This window comes from Mustela nigripes, chromosome 10 (assembly GCF_022355385.1).
Source record: "Mustela nigripes isolate SB6536 chromosome 10, MUSNIG.SB6536, whole genome shotgun sequence".
Lineage (NCBI taxonomy): Eukaryota > Metazoa > Chordata > Mammalia > Carnivora > Mustelidae > Mustela > Mustela nigripes.
This window is the reverse complement of record NC_081566.1, coordinates 35,113,073-35,129,508: the sequence shown is the minus strand read 5'-3', so window position 1 is coordinate 35,129,508 and position 16,436 is coordinate 35,113,073. Positions and strand designations below refer to the sequence as shown.

General features: G+C 42.9%; 1 protein-coding gene across 1 annotated transcript in view; it reads right to left on the bottom strand.

The window, feature by feature from the left end:
* CFHR5 (complement factor H related 5) overlaps window positions 1–16,436 on the bottom strand; it is a 134,103-nt gene extending 117,667 nt beyond the window's left edge. The window contains exon 1 of the mRNA XM_059413033.1: window positions 16,188–16,436. The gene's annotated coding sequence lies outside the window, so the exon portion shown is untranslated. The remainder of the gene's footprint in view (window positions 1–16,187) is intronic.

Genomic DNA, 16,436 nt, shown 5'->3' with positions numbered 1-16,436 from the left:
CCAAATATTACCCAACTGTATTTTGGACTAAGAAATTCCTATGTTCTGGGGCACCTGAGTGGCTCAGTCAGTTGAACATCTGCCTTTGGGCTCAGGTCATAATCTCAGAGTCCTGGGATCGAGCCCCTCATCAGGTTCACTACTCAGTGGGAAATCTGCTTCTCCCTCTTCCTTTGCCCCTCCCCCTCTGCTCATGCAGTCTCTGTCTCTCTCTCACTTTCAAAAAAAAAAAATCTTAAAAAAAAAAATGAAATTCCTTTTGAACCAGTTAAAGGCTCGCCTAGGTACTCTATAAGCCCTACAAAATACAGAGCCACTGATAGAAAATAAGCTAATTATACTTAAACTCCTACAGCCTATACTGGAGTGGGGTAAGCAAGCCTCTGACAAACAGAAACTACTCCTGACCATAAAGTCTTAACATGGAAATGGTATATTTCCAAGCAAGGCAAATGGATTGAAGGTCAACTTCTGTATGAACTGAGAAAATCTCCAATATGCCAATAGTGGACTTGCCAGAATTCCTGAGGGGTGAGCCTATCCAAGCTCCAGCAGTTGGGCAGTGGGGACTGCCATGGTCTGTGGCATTCAACAATGCCTGGTTTATAGATGGATCAGCCTCCATCACACCATCTGGAAAATGCTGGCAGGCAGCATCCTTGAGGACTAATGATGGTCCAGCCCTGTCGGAAATGGGCTTGAGAAAATCAGCACAATATGCTGAGTTAATAGCCATAAAATTGGTGATTGGACAATCTGTTAAGGAAAATTAGAATGACATTCATCTTTTCTCGGACTCATGGGCAACAGCTAATGAAATAGCTCTTTGGTCAGGAACATGGTGGGGAAATGCCTGGAAAATGGGAAATATAAACATATGGAGTTCATAAGAACATAAGGACATGGGACAGCAAATGGCACTGGCTGATACCTCCATGTTCATCACACAGGTCTCTGCACATCAGAAAGACAACTCTTGAGTAAGAAAACTTAATGATCAGATAGATAGACTCACTACAAAAAATATATAAAATTCCTGAAATTTAAAAAAACCACAACTATTCGTGATTAATGAGGAAACCAACTCAAAATACAACCCCAGATCAACAAAAAGGACAGTGGAACATAAAAGCTGAGCACAAAGATATGCCAAATGATTGGATCACTGCATGGGTGTATTTCACTAAATAGGTCATGTTGGCACAAAAAGCACTAGAACATGGCCAAGAAACACATATTTACACACACCAAATACCTCCAATTTCAAATTAAGAAAAGTGGGAATTGCTGAAAGTTTAAGGGTTGGAGGTCACTAATGAATACTCCATGGAAGGTCAAAGCTGACAGACACTTCCAGATGATACAAAGGGTCATATAGAACCCTTGTCTATATCAGAGAATCAACTGTTTGCATGCACCATTGTGGACTCATGATCCAGAATAGGGATTGCACTTATCTTTCCAGGAAGAATTAACAAAAATCCACCAGCAGAGCATTAGAAATTTGGATTGCTTGCTATGGTATCCCAGCCATCATAGAATCAGATCAGGGCACCCACTTCAAAGAAAAGCAAATGTAAGAATGGGCTAAGGAGGCGCCTGGGTGGCTCAATGGGTTAAAGCCTCTGCCTTCGGCTCGGGTCATGATCCCAGTGTCCTGGGATCGAGTCCCACATCGGGCTCTCTGCTCAGTGGGGAGCCTGCTTCCACCCCCCCCCCGCCTGCCTCTCTGCCTACTTGTGATCTCTGTTGAATAAATAAATAAAATCTTAAAAAAAAAAATGGGCAAAGCATAATGTGGAACCTCCACTTAAACCTAGAAGCCAACCACATTTGGGTCAAATGAAAGGGTGTAATGGCTTACTCAAGCAGAAACATACTAATCCTGATATAAAAGCTTGGACTAAAGCAATCTGGGAGGTGGCAAGATCTCTAAATCATAAATATAGAAAGAATGAAACACCTATGAATTAACATTGCAAGTACCCAAACAGATAAGAGTACTAACAATACCCCAGATTCTAAATTAGAAGGAAAAATATTCATTAAAAGAAATAATAATGACATATATATACAGTACTGGTGAAATTATAGCACCTGCCACCAATATATCCTACTGGATGACTAAAGAAAAAAACCATATTATATCAAATTAAAGATGATAATGTGATGGTTCTGTAAAAACGTCAGCCATGAAGAATACCATCTTCATTGTATTAACCCCAGATGCCTAATATTTAGCCTAGTATGATGCAAGGTGACTATGCTTGGGGAAATGTTGGCAAGAATGGACATAATCCTAAATATCCTTGTTATTATCTATTACCTATTATCATCTATTATGGTCTATCTATCCTATCTATTGTGTTCTATCCTTAGAACAACAAGAAAGAATTAAAAGTGTCTAGGATACTATCCTTATTTTGCAGGCAGAAATCCATAATGCATTTTTTTAAAGATTTTATTTATTTATTTGACAGAGAGAGATCACAAGTGGGCAGAGAGGCAGGCAGAGAGAGGAGTAAGCAGGCCCCCTGCTGAGCAGAAAGCCCGATGTGGGGCTTGATCCCAGAATCCTGGGATCATGACCTGAGCCGAAGGCAGGGGCTTTAACCCACTGAGCCACCCAGGCGCCCCCCATAATGCATTTTTAACTCTATCAAGATTACTAAGCGGGTCAGTGGAACATGCTGCCGGCTGGCTATACTCTGTTGCCTGTTGCTCACTATTAGACACCATGCTCACTGCAGCTACGGATACTCCTCTGACAGCTCCAGCAATAGCAGAGTTCTGAAATGGAATGCCACCTTTTGGCCCAGAACAACGCCACTGGCTGTGACATCTACTACTTTCTCCAAGGATCACTATCCCGGTCATCTTATTGCAACAGAGGACTCATCGACATCACCAGCATCACCAAAGCCAACCTCTCCACCCCATCCTTCACTGTCACCATCTACTGTCACTGTCACCATCTACTCACTGGGAAACCTCAATCAATAGAGCCACTAAATATTTAGAGAAGCTGATGAAGCAGTGGATACCTCCATTTTAAACTTCATAAAAGGAAGTTTAACTTCACCAAGGATTGAATAACAACTCTATCAGATACTGTGTCAGACACTGACACAGATGAAGATTGGTTACTACTAACTACTACAAACTACTAACCGGCTCTTGGTATTATAACCAGCATATACCAAGGCAACCAGGTGCTAAATTTTGTACTTTTATCTTACTGAATTGAGGGCAGCATTGGCCACATGACAGAGACTCTTAAAATAACCCAGATTTAGTTCCTGATTTGTGTGCTAGCATTTTATTAGAAAAGAACAGGTACTGAATACACAGAATGTGGAATTATATCTTTAAATAGAAATAATCCAAAAAACTGATCATTTACTACACTCCCAATTTACACTATTTAGTCTATATTCACCTATTAGAAAATAGGTATGAATGAACAATGTGAACAATAGATCCGTGGATATTATGTCCAGACTTTAAAAGAACAGGGACACTTTGTAAAGTATGTAGAGGAGACATAGGAAACATAGCATATATCATTATCCTTTGTGGTATATATCAGGCTTCTTTATCACACTACAGATTTCTACCCTAAGAATGTGGCAATCTATGTTAATGAAACCACTCCCAGTCATACCCTACAAGAGTGGCCTACTCCCTGAAATTTAACCCCTAGGACTTTCTAGACAGATACAGATACCCTAATGGTGTTGTTTTATCCATCCTCATTTATGCTCAATTTACAATGCATGCCAAAGACAGACTCACCAAAAGGAAGGAAACCCTTACAGTTCCTTGTTGGACTGACAGGTGTAACTGGAGTAACAATGGCAAGCCAATGTTTTTCTCAATTCCCAATCCATCAAATCATATTAAATGTTCAACTTTTTGAAACCAATCTCAATTTAACACCCAGGCAATTGTACCTTTGTCATCATTAGGTACACAGATGGAAATCTTCACAACATATTACAGAACATAAATGTCACACAAAAGTATACAGAGCAATGGAAGCTTGGCATAAAGCAGCTGGAGAAAACACTAAAAATAATACTAAACAACAGCATGAGACATGTTTCTCTGTTGATTGTCAATGTTATAGTTAGGAATGGTTGGTATGTGTGGTAATCTTAGAACAGCTATGATCTCAAGGCAATAATGGTCGCCTGAGATAACTGCTCAGCCAGAAGTAGATATCACACATCCTAACAGCTCTAATTCCTTGGGCAAATGTAAAATTAGAATATCAGTGTTTAAAAGAGGAAATAAGACATTGGGTTACCCACATATGCAGTTTCCCAATATCAAACAGGAAAGTGGAGCCCACTGGCCATAGAAAGACCCTTTATGATAGAAGGAAAATGTGTTCCTGAGGGTATATTGCTGGAATGGAACCAAAATACCTTTATGACTGCCAGACTTCTGGATATATCTTATGGTAAAAGTACCATAAAAGTATCTATGACTATGGCTTTGATGCCTCCCCAACCCATTATCTATAACATGGGAACTTGAACTCCGATAGCATACTCTAAGCCAAACTCCATCCTAACCTAATGGAGTCCAAGGGAAAATAAGGAACACAACATGATGTGATGTGTAAAAATACAACAGGTAATGAAAGTATTAATAGAAGGGAAAGGATGTTATTCAAGGTCAATAAAAGATCAAGAACCATTAAAATAACCAGAAAAAAAATCCACATTGAACCTCCTCAAAGTGACCTGATAAATATAAATCATACATTAGAAAACCTAAGACAAGAGGGGAAGGCAAGATGGTGGAGAAGTAGGAAACCCTGTTTCAACCAGTCCCCTGAGATGAGCTAAGTATCTACCAGAGCACTCTGAACACCCATGACATAAGCCTAAAATTTAAGATTATACACTTCTGGATCTCCACAGGGGCAGGAGATCATCTGTGCAGAGGGGCACCTTGACTGGATCATGGTTGATATATTCAGCTATACATCCCCTCAACCACCTCTCACTAAAATGACTAGGAGAAGGAACACAGAACAGAGGAAAAATTCAGAGACTGAGACCTCTGCCACAGAACGATTAGATATGGATATATACAATATTGGAAATGGAATTCAGGGTAACTCCAGGCAATGGCTAAGTTGGAGAAAACAATTAGTGGCAACGTAGATTCTCTAGGGGTGGAAGTGAAAGTTGATCTGGCAGATGTAAAAAATACTATTAACTAGATCCAATCTAATCTAAATACTGTAACAGCTAGGGTAACCGAGGCAGAAGATCAAATTAGTGATCTAGAAGATAGACAGAAATCTAGAAGATTGATAGAAAAGCAAGACCAGGAGGAGGCCTGGAACAAACAATTTAGAGGCCATGAAAACAGAATTAGGGAAATAAATACCCCATGAAATGTTCCAATGTCACAATTATTGAAATTCCTGAGTGGGTGGAGAAAGAGAGAAGACTAGAAGATATAGTTGAACAAATACCAGATGAAAACTTTCCTAATCTGGGGAATGGAGTCCTAGAAGCAGAAAGGACACCCCCCAAGATCAATGAGTCTAGAAAGACATCCAGACACTTGATTGTGAAATTCATGAATCATAATTTCAGACAAGAGGTCATAAGGCCAGGTAGGGGGAAGAGATTCCTTACGTACAGAGGAAGGACCATCAGAAAAACATCAGACCTGTCCACAGAAATCTAGCAAACCAGAAAGGGATGGCAAGACATATTCAGGGCACTAAATGAGAAGAACATGCAGCCAAGAATACTTTATCCAGCAAGGCTGACATTCAAAATGGATGGAGAGATAAAGAGCTTCCAAGATGGGCAAGGTCTAAAAGATTGTCTGACCACCAAGCCAGCACTACAAGAAATACTAAGGGGGGGGTTCTATAAAAGAAGAAAGAACCCAAGAGTGACATGGAACAGAAAGTTACAGAGACAATGTATAGAAACAAGGACTTCTCAGGCAATATGATGTCAATAAAAACTTACCTTTCAACAATTATTCTCAATGTGAACAGCCTAAATGCTTCCATAAAAAGGCACAGGGTTGCAAACTGGATAAAATGACAGGACCCATTCATATGCTATCTACAAGAGACACATTTTGAACCTAAAGACACATCCAGACTGAAAGTGAAGGGGTGGAGAACCATCTTTCATGCAAATGGGCCTCAAAAGAAAGCTGGGATCACAATCCTCATATCAGATAAAATAGATTTTAAACTAAAGACTGTAGTCAGAGATACAGAAGGACACTACATCATCCTTAAAGGGTTTATCCACCAAGAAGATCTAACAATTGTAAATATTCATACCCCCAACATGGGAGCAGCCAATTATGTAAGCCAACTGTTAAGCAAAATAAAAAGTCATAATGATATGAATACATTAATTGCAGGGGATCTGAATGCACCACTCTCAACAACAGACAGATCACCTAAGCAGAAAATCAACAAAGAAACAAGAGCTTTGAGTGGCACATTGGACCAGATGGCCCACATAAATATATACAGAACATTCCACCCTAAAACAATAGAATATTCATTCTTCTTGAGTGCACATGGAACTTTTTCCAGAAGAGACCACATACTGGGTCACAAATCAGGGCTTAACCAACACCAAAAGATTGAGATTATTCCCTGCATATTCTCAGACCACAATGCTTTAAAACTGGAACTCAACCACAAGAAAAAGTTTAGAAGGAATTCAAACACTTGGAAGCTAAAGACCATCCTGCTCAAGAATGTTTGGATCAACCAGGAAATCAAATAAGAACTTAAACAATTCATGGAAACCAATGAGAATGAAGACACATTGATCCAAAACTTATGGGATATGGCAAAGGCAGTCTTAAGGGGGAAACAGATAGCCATCCAAGCCTCACTAATAAATAAATAAATAAATAAATAAAATAAAAATTCCAAAAACACCAACTCTGTTTACACCTTAAAAAACTGGAAAATCAACAACAAATTAAGCCAACCCTACACACAAGAAGAGAAATAATTAGGGTGCCTGGGTGGCTCAGAGGGTTAAGCCTCTGCCTTCGGCTCAGGTCATGATCTCAGGGTCCTGGGATCGAGTCCAGCATCGGGCTCTCTGCTCAGCAGGGAGCCTGCTTCCTCCTCTCTCTCTCTCTGCCTGCCTCTCTACCTGCTTGTGATCTCTGTCTGTCAAATAAATAAATAAAATCTTTAAAAAAAAAAAAAAGAAGAGAAATAATTAGATTAGAGCAGAGATCAAGGAGTTAGAATATACTAGAACACATCAACAAAACTAGAAGCTGGTTTTTTGAAAGAATCAATCAGATGGATAAACCACTGGCCAAACTAATCCAAAAGAAAGGAGAGAGGACCCAGATTAATAAAATTATGAATGAAAGGGGGGAGAGCATGACTAACACCAAGGAAATAGAAACAATCATCAGAAATTATTATCAACAGTTATATGCCAATAAACTAAGCAACCTAGAAGAAATGGATACATTCCTGGAAACCTATAAACTTCCAAGACTGAAACAGGAAGAAACTGACAACCTGAATAGACCAATATCAAGTAACAAGACTGAAGCAGTGATCAAAAACATCCCAAAAAACAAGAGTCCAGGACCTGAAGGAAGAATTCCCTGGGGAATTCTACCAAACATTCAAAAAAGAAATAACACCTATTCTCCTGAAGCTCTTTCAAAAAATAGAAACAGAGGGAAAACTTCCAGCCTCTTTCTATACAGCCAGCATTACCTTGATCCCCAAACCAGGCAAAGACCCCATCAAAGAGGAAAATTTCAGATCAATATCCCTGATGAATATGGATGCCAAGGTTCTCAACAAGATCCCAATTAATAGGAACCAACAGTACATTAAAAAGATTATCCACCATGACCAGGTGGGATTTATTCCTGGGATGCAAGGGTGGTTCAACATTTGCAAATTAATCAATGTGATAGAACAAATCAATAAGAGAAGAGAGAAGAACCACATGGTCCTCTCAATTGATGCAGAAAAAGCATTTGACAAAATACAGCATCTGTTCCTGACCAAAACTCTTCAAAATATAGGGATAGAGGGAACATTCCTCAACTCATAAAATCTTTCTATGAAAAACACACAGTGAATATCATTCTCAATGGGGAAAAATTAACAGCCTTCCCAATGAGATCAGGAACACAACAAGGATGACCACTCTCGCCACTGTTGTTCAACATAGTACCAGAAGTCCTAGGAACAGCAATCAGACAACAAAAATAAATAAAAGGTATTCAAACTGGCAAAGAAGTCAAACTCTCTCTCTTCCCAGATGACATGATACTTTATATGGAAAGCCCAAAAGACTCCACTCCCCAGTTACAAGAACTCATACAGCAATTCAGTAATGTGGCAAGATACAAAATCAATGCACAGAAATCAGTTGCTTTCTTATACACTAGCAATGAAAATATAGAAAGGGAAATTAGAAAATTGATCCCATTTACTATATCACCAAGAACCATAAAATACCTTGGAATAAACCTAACCAAAGAGGTAAAGGATCTATACTCGAAGAACTACAAAACACTCATGAAGGAAATTGAGGAAGACACAAAAAGATGGAAAAGCATTCCATGCTCATCGATTGGAAGAATAAACATTATTAAAATGTCTATACTGCCAGAGCAATCTATACTTTCAATGCCATCCCAGTTAAAATTCCAAAGTGCTAGAAAAAACAATCCTAAAATTTGTATGGAACCATAAAAGACCCCAAATCTCTAAGAAAATGTTCAAAAAGAGAAACAAAGCTGGGGGCATCATACTGTTGCCTGATTTCAAGCTTTACTACAAAGCTGTGATCACCAAGACAGCATGGTACCGGCACAAAAACAGACACATAGACCAATGGAACAGAGTAGAAAGTCCAGATATGGACCCTCAACTCTATGGTCAAATAATCTTTGACAAAGCAGGAAAAAATATCCGTGGAAAAAAGACAGCCTCTTCAATAAATGGTGCTGGGAAAATGGGACAGCTATGTATGGAAGAATGAAACTTGAGCATTCTCTCACACCATATACAAAGATAAACTCAAAATGGATGAAAGGCTTCAACGTAAGGCAGGAATCTATCAAAATGCTAGAGGAGAACATAGGCAGTATGTTCAGCCACAGCAGCTTCTCAAGACAGGTGTCCAAAGGCAAAGGAAACAAAAGCAAAAGTGAACTTTTAGGACTTCATCAAGATAAAAAGCTTCTGTACAGCAAAGGAAACAGTCAACAAAACAAAGAGTCAACCCAAGGAATGGGAGAAGATATTCACAAATGACACTACAGATAAAGGGCTGATATCCAAGATCTATAAAGAACTCTTCAAACAATACCCCAAACTCCTCAACAACACTCGAAAAACAGATAATCATGTCAAAAAATGGGCAGAAAACATGAACAGACACTTCTCCAAAGAATACATACAAATGGTTAACAGACACATGAAAAAATGTTAATTATCACTAGCCATCAGGGAAATTCATATCAAAACCACACTGAGGGGGCGCCTGGGTGGCTCAGTGGATTAAGCCGCTGCCTTCGGCTCAGGTCATGATCTCAGGGTCCTGGGATCGAGTCCCGCATCGGGCTCTCTGCTCAGCGGGGAGCCTGCTTCCCTCTCTCTCTCTCTCTGGCTGCCTCTCTGTCTACTTGTGATTTCTCTCTGTCAAATAAATAAATTAAAAAAAAAAAAAAAAACCACACTGAGATACCACCTTACACCAGTTTGAATGGCCAAAATCAACAGGACAGCAAACAAGTGTTGGAGAGGTTGTGGAGAAAGAGGAACCCTCTGGTAGGAATGCAAGGTGGTGCAGCCACTCTGGAAACCAGTGTGAAGAGTCCTCAAAAAATTTAAAATAGAGCCACCCTATGACCTTGCAATTGCACTACTGGGTATTTACCCCAAAGATACAGATGTAGTGAAAAGAAGGGCCATATGCACCCCAATGTTCATAGCAGCAATGGCCAGAATTGCCAAACTGTGGAAAGAGCCAAGATGCCCTTCAACAGATTAAAGGATAAAGAAGATATGGTCCATATACACAATGGAGTATTATGCCTCCATCAAAAAGGATGAACACCCAACTTTTGCATCAACATGGATAGGACTGGAGGAGATTATTCTGAGTGAAATAAGTCAAGCAGACAAAGTCAATTATCATATGGTTTCACTTACTTGTGGAGCATAAGGAATAACATGGAGGACATTAGGAGAAGGAAAGGAAAAGTGAATTGGGGGAAATTGGAGGGGGAGCAAACCATGAGAGACTGTGGACTCTGAGAAACAAACTGAGGGTTTTGGAAGGGAGGGGGGTGGGGAAATGGGTGATCCCAGTGGTGGGTTTAAGGAGGGCACGTATTGCATGCAGCACTGGGTGTGGTGCATAAACAATGAATTTTGGAACACTGAAAAAAATAAAATTAAATTAAGATGCTAAAAAAAAAAAGAAAACCTAAGTCAAGGCACATTTGGAAGATTAAGAAAAATCAAAATAACTTTGCAGGAATTAAAAAGAGAATGAACACATGTATTCCCTAACACAATGGCAGTGTTGAATGCTGGAGTTACGACAACTGAACACCTGCTTGATAGTACTGTGCAAGTTCGCATCCTCTGGAGCCTTATAAAGATGATCTTCACTTGGAAACGTATTTGTCAAGGACGTTAAACTGAGTGGTTCAGATAACTTAACTTTTGGTTGTTTGGAGATTAAGTGTGGTACCATGTTAAAGAGTTATTTGTTATGCTTAAATTGATCACACTAGTAATATCATTGTTTAAACTGGCCATTCAACTATGTGTGAAAGAATGTCGAAGGAAAAATGCTCTCTGAATAGGACTGCTTGTGATTAACACTGTAAGTGACAAAGAATCACAGAGTAAATGGATATTTTTATGCATTTGGATTTGTACAGGACATTAGGCCCTTAGTATTAGTTAGTGTGTGAGTAATTTGAAAGCACAGGGAAGACTCTGGTTTGTTGGTTTGACAGGATTTCAAATCCACTTGTTGATGACAAAGACAAAAATAAAGTTGGTCTTGAATGTTGCTTTTGTGTGAAGTTGTTGGATGTCATCGTCTTGTCTGTTCTCACCCATAAGAACGGAGTAGCTCAGGTGCTGAGGGGCCCCCTGGAGGCTTACCTTAAAAACATATGAAGCAGTGTGGTATATAAACAATGAATTCTGGAACACTCGAAAGAAATTTTTTAAAAAAATAAAACATTAAAAAAACACACACATTGAAGCAGACACATGAAAAAGTGCTCCACATCACTTGGCATCAGGGAAATACAAATAAAAACCACAATGAGATACCACCTCACACCAGTCAGAATGGCTAAAATTAACAAGTCAGTAAACAACGGATGTTGGAGAGGATGCAGAGAAAGGGGAACCCTCCTACACTGCTGGTGGGAATGCAAGCTGGTGCAGCCACTCTGGAAAACAGTATGGAGCTTCCTCAAAAAGTTGAAAATAGAGCTAACCTATGACTCAGCAATCACATTACTGGGTATTTACCCTAAAAATACAAATATAGGGATCTGAAGGGGCACGTGCACCTGAATGTTTACAGCAGCAATGTCCACAATAGCCAAACTATGGAAAGAGCCCAGATGTCCATCAACAGACGAATGGATAAAGAAGTGGTGTATATATACACAATGGAATACTATGCAGCCATCAAAACCCTGAAATCTTGCCATTTGCTACAACGAGGATAGAACAAGAGGGTATTATGCTAAGTGAAATAAGTCAGAGAAAGACAATTATTATATGGTCTCTCTGATATGAGGAATTTGAGAGGCAGGGCCAGGGGCATGGGGAGAAGGAAGGAAAAAAATGAAACAAGATGGGACCGGGGAGGGAGACAAACCATAAGAAACTCTTAATTTCACGAAACAAACTGAGGGTTACTGGGGGGTGGGGGCGTAGAGAAAGGGTGGTTGGGTTATGGACATTGGGGAGGGTATGTGCTATGGTGAGTGCTGTGAGGTGTGTAAGACTGATGAATCACAAACCTGTACCCCTGAAGCAAATAATACATTATATGTAATTTTAAAAAAAATAATACATAAAAGATAAATAAACAAATAGAAAACATATGAAGCAGCAGCTACAGCAAGGGGACGTTAGACTATCAACACTGAGAGTCCGTGAGAACTATGAGAGTGTATGGTCTGGGCAAGGCTATACGTGGCTGGTCTAAAAGGACTCCTGAAGACCTTGGGGGCAATGAGTTCCTGCCTCTGTAAAAAGGACTCTTTCACAGGCAGGGGCAAAAGCCATCTAGCATCCCTGCAAAAATCACATTATCCATTGATCCCAGATCCTCGTTCCCTAGCTATGTGTTCTAGCAACACGAGACTTTCCCTTTTGCACTAGCAGCTGGGCTTCAGCTCTGGGTTGACAAAGTGGTATCTCCTGAGCACCAACTCTGATAAGGACACACCTCAGCTATGTTAGGGTTTCATTCTTTTCATCTCTCCTTGCCTGGAACAATCGTGTGATCAATCTAACACTGGTTTGGAGTCTGTGATTTTCATATTATCTAATGAAAAGACATTCTCTTATATGCTACTGGCTTGGGCAATTCGCACAGGGAACCTTTGTTAAATACATTGTTGGCAAACAAAATTAGTCTTTGAGCATTATTTGCCTCCCAAAACAATACAGCCTTCATGCGGAATACGTGCATTTGTGCAGGTTAAAGTTTGGAACTAGGCACATGCCAGCTACCTCCAATAGCCTGTTCCCGTGACGCAGCCTTGCTGACATTGCCCTGCACCAGGTCCCTGACTCCTCTGACCTGCGCCTCCTGACGTAAGCAGCCTGCACCCGGCCAGCCTAGCCCTGGTCTTGCCTAGCCAGGTTACTCTAGGCCTACAGAGCTAGGGCTCGTCCCTAACTTCCTGCATTGCCTCAAGGTTGGAAGGAGCCTACCTCCCAAAACCTGTTCTGAGGGATCCACGGAAATGGGTGACAATCCCCATGTGTACTTATTATTTGCTGAGGTCCTAGCTTTCCGTAGCCATCAAGGCTCCCAGGCATCTCTTACTAGAAGCTGTCTGCCCAGTCCAACCCTTGTAAGGCATTCCAGATTCCTCCAGCTCTGCCTTCAAGGGGAATATGGATCATGTGTAAGTTAGGGCTTGGGGTGAGGAATATGCCAGGTATGCCCAGAGCCTCCTCCTGTGACCCAGCTCACCCAACTTTGTCTTGTTCTGGGTCCCTGGCTAGCCCGACCTGCACGTGAGCAATACTCCCTCTGTCATCCCGCCTTGGGTTGCAGAGAACACTCCAGGCTTGGGGAACTCTGGCTTGAATTCATCCACCTTAAGGTATCAGGGTAGAAGGAGTCTACCCCCAGAAAATCTTTCTGGGGCAGCTTTAAACTGGTGAAAGACTGCCCCCGCTTGGACTGGTTGCCTAACTCAGTCCTGGGCTTCTCCAGCAACCACAGCTTTGAGCGGTCACTTACTGGACAGTATCACAGCCATCTCACCCAGCTCTGCCCTGGCAAGGTGGTCCAGATTTTTTCAGTTCTACCTTCATCGGGTGAATGTTCATTTGTATAGCTTAAGGTTTGGAATTACAGTCCACCAAGCTTGTGAAATTCTGGCTAGGCGCCAACCACTGGCATAACCACAGGCATGGAGGGAGCCCACGTTCCCAAAACTTCTCTGGGCTGAAAGCTGCAAATGGGCAATAACCAGCCCCGTGTGAACTTACTAGGTGAGGGGGTCCCAGCTTCTCTAGGAACCAGGACCCCCACATCTCTGATGGAGGATACCCCAACCTGTTGGCCCAGCCCCTGTTGGCAAAGCAGTTGGAAAACCTCCTGCTTAGCCTTCCGAGAGAAAACTACGAGTAGGTAGGTCCTGTGTCTTGGCCATGGCTTTCTATCCTTAACAGCCCCCTCCTGTGGCTCCGTCTTGCCTGGAATTGCCCCTTCCTAGGTCCGGCTACCCTGATCTGCAGAGACTCTCCTGGGCTACAGGGGGCGCTCCAGGCCTGTGGAATTCCAGCCGGAACCCAACCACCTCAATGGCCTCTGGGGGGAGGGAACCATTCCTCCTCATCTCCCGTATATGTTGGCTAAATGAATTTAAACAAAAAAAAAAAAAGAAAGAAAGAAAGAAAAGAAAAAGAAAAAGAAAGCGATAGTAGTCACTCCCCGTGTGTGCTGCTCTTTTGGACTTGAGCAACATCAAGCGTCCCAGATGTCTCTTATCGGAGCGTACCGCGGTTAGCCAGCCCATCCCCTCCATCTTCCTCCAGGTCGGCCATCAGTGGGAATGCTCATGTGTATAAATTAGGGCTTGGAATAAGGAGGATGCCTTGTAGCCCCAGGAGCCTGCTCCAGTGAGCCAGCTTCTCCAGATACTTGGTGTGCTCTGGATCCTCAGCCACCCCGATCTGGGAGCCCCACACATGTGTCGTCCACACCTTGTAAGCTGGCCTCAGGCAGACCCCCCCACCCACAAGCCCTTGGGACTCAGACCGGTCCTGAAAGACTGCTAGCTTCCACTGTGGAGAGAGCCCACCGCCTGAAAATCTGAGGTTCCTGCTGAACCTGGTGATGGTCAATCTCCATTCAGACCAGCTGGGGGACTTTTCTAACGAGGTCCTGGGCTTCAGCAATCAAAGCCCCCGGGTGTCTCTCATCGGAGGGTACTCTGGCCATCCCACCTGGCCCCTGCTGACAGGGCAGTCCAAATTTCCCCAAATTGGCCTCTGCAGAAATATTCATCTTTATGAATGTTAAGCCTTGGAATTAGGCATATGCCAGATACCATTACTATCCCCAACCCATGATTTGGCCTCTCCATACACTTGCCCTGTCTCCCTGAGTACAAGGTCCTGGCTACCCTAACCTGCACGGCCCACACCTGCACTGTACATATTCCAAAAGCCACCCTTGGGTGAACAGGGCTATCTGCCCCTACAGAGCCAGGGCCCATTCCCTATCAATTGCACAGCCTCAAGTGTAAAGGAGCCCATTCCCCCAAAACTGATCAGAGAGGGGTTCCTGGGTGGCTCAGTGGGTTAAAGCCTCTGCCTTCGGCTCAGGTCATGATCTCAGGGTCCTGTTATCGAGCCCCGCATCAGGCTCTCTGCTCAGCGGGAGCTTGCTTCCTTCTCTCTCTTTCTCTCTGCCTGCCTCTCTGCCTACTTGTGATCTCTGTCAAATAAATAAATAAATAAAATAAATCTTTAAAAAAAAAAACAAAACTGATCGAGACTGCTGTTAAAATGGGCAACAGTCAGTCCCTGCATAGACATACCATATGTTGGTATTTCAGACTTCAGCAACAATCAAGGCTCCCAGGTGTCTCTGATCAGACGGTACCCCCACCAGCCAGCCAGACCCTCCATCTTACTCCAACTTTACTTTCAGCAGGAATATGCACATCTGTGTAAGGTAAGCCTTGAAGTTATGCAGATGCCACGTACCCTGATAGCCTGCTATTTGACTCAGACTCTCCTGAAGCTTGCCCTGACTCAGTTCCCTGGCTATGCTGACCTCTGCGACTGAGCTGGGCCGGCAGAGCACACGGTCAGCGGCCCTCAGCGGATGGTACCCTCCAGGCCTGGGGAGCACAGGCTGTTCCCCAAACCCCTGTAAGCCTCCAGGGTGAAGAGGGACCACCCCCCAGATCATCATTCTGAGGCAGCAGCATTAATCTGATGACAGACCATCTGGACTGGCTGCCTGGTGGAGTCCCGGACTTCTCCAGTAATCGGGGCCCCCAGGTGTCCCTTATTGTCTCCAGCAGTGAAGCGTGCCCCACTCTGGCAAGGCAGCCCAGATTCCTCCAGCTCTGCCTTCAGCATGAATTGGCACCTTTGTGCAGGTTAAGGCTTGGAATTTGGTAGATGTCGGGTACTTCCAAAAACCAGTCTTGGGACGCAGCCTCTCCCAGTACTTGCCCTGTTTCAGGTCCTTGGCAACCTTGACGTGACCATCCTATGCGTGTACAATCTGTACCCCATCAGTCACACTTGGGCACTGGGGCCCCCCCGACCTGTGAAACTGGTGCCCGTCTGGAACCACCTGCAGAGCCTCAAAATGGAGGGGGACCACTCCCCCCGGACACGGGTCTCAGGGGATGCCAAATGGGTGACAGTCCCCGAGTGCACTTACTCTCGGCTGGGTCCAGGGCTTCTGCGCCAGTCGAGCTCCCACGTGTTTCTACTGCAGGCGACCCTTGCCAGCCTGCACAATCCAACTCTGTCAAGTCAGTCCAGATGTCTCCAGCTCCGCCTTCAGGGAGAACATACACATTTGTGTAGTTTAAGTCTTGGAATTAGGTAAACACTAGGTACTCCCAACGGCAGCGTCCTATTACCGTAAGGCCTATCCTGATACTGCCCTACTCCAGGTGCCTGGCGG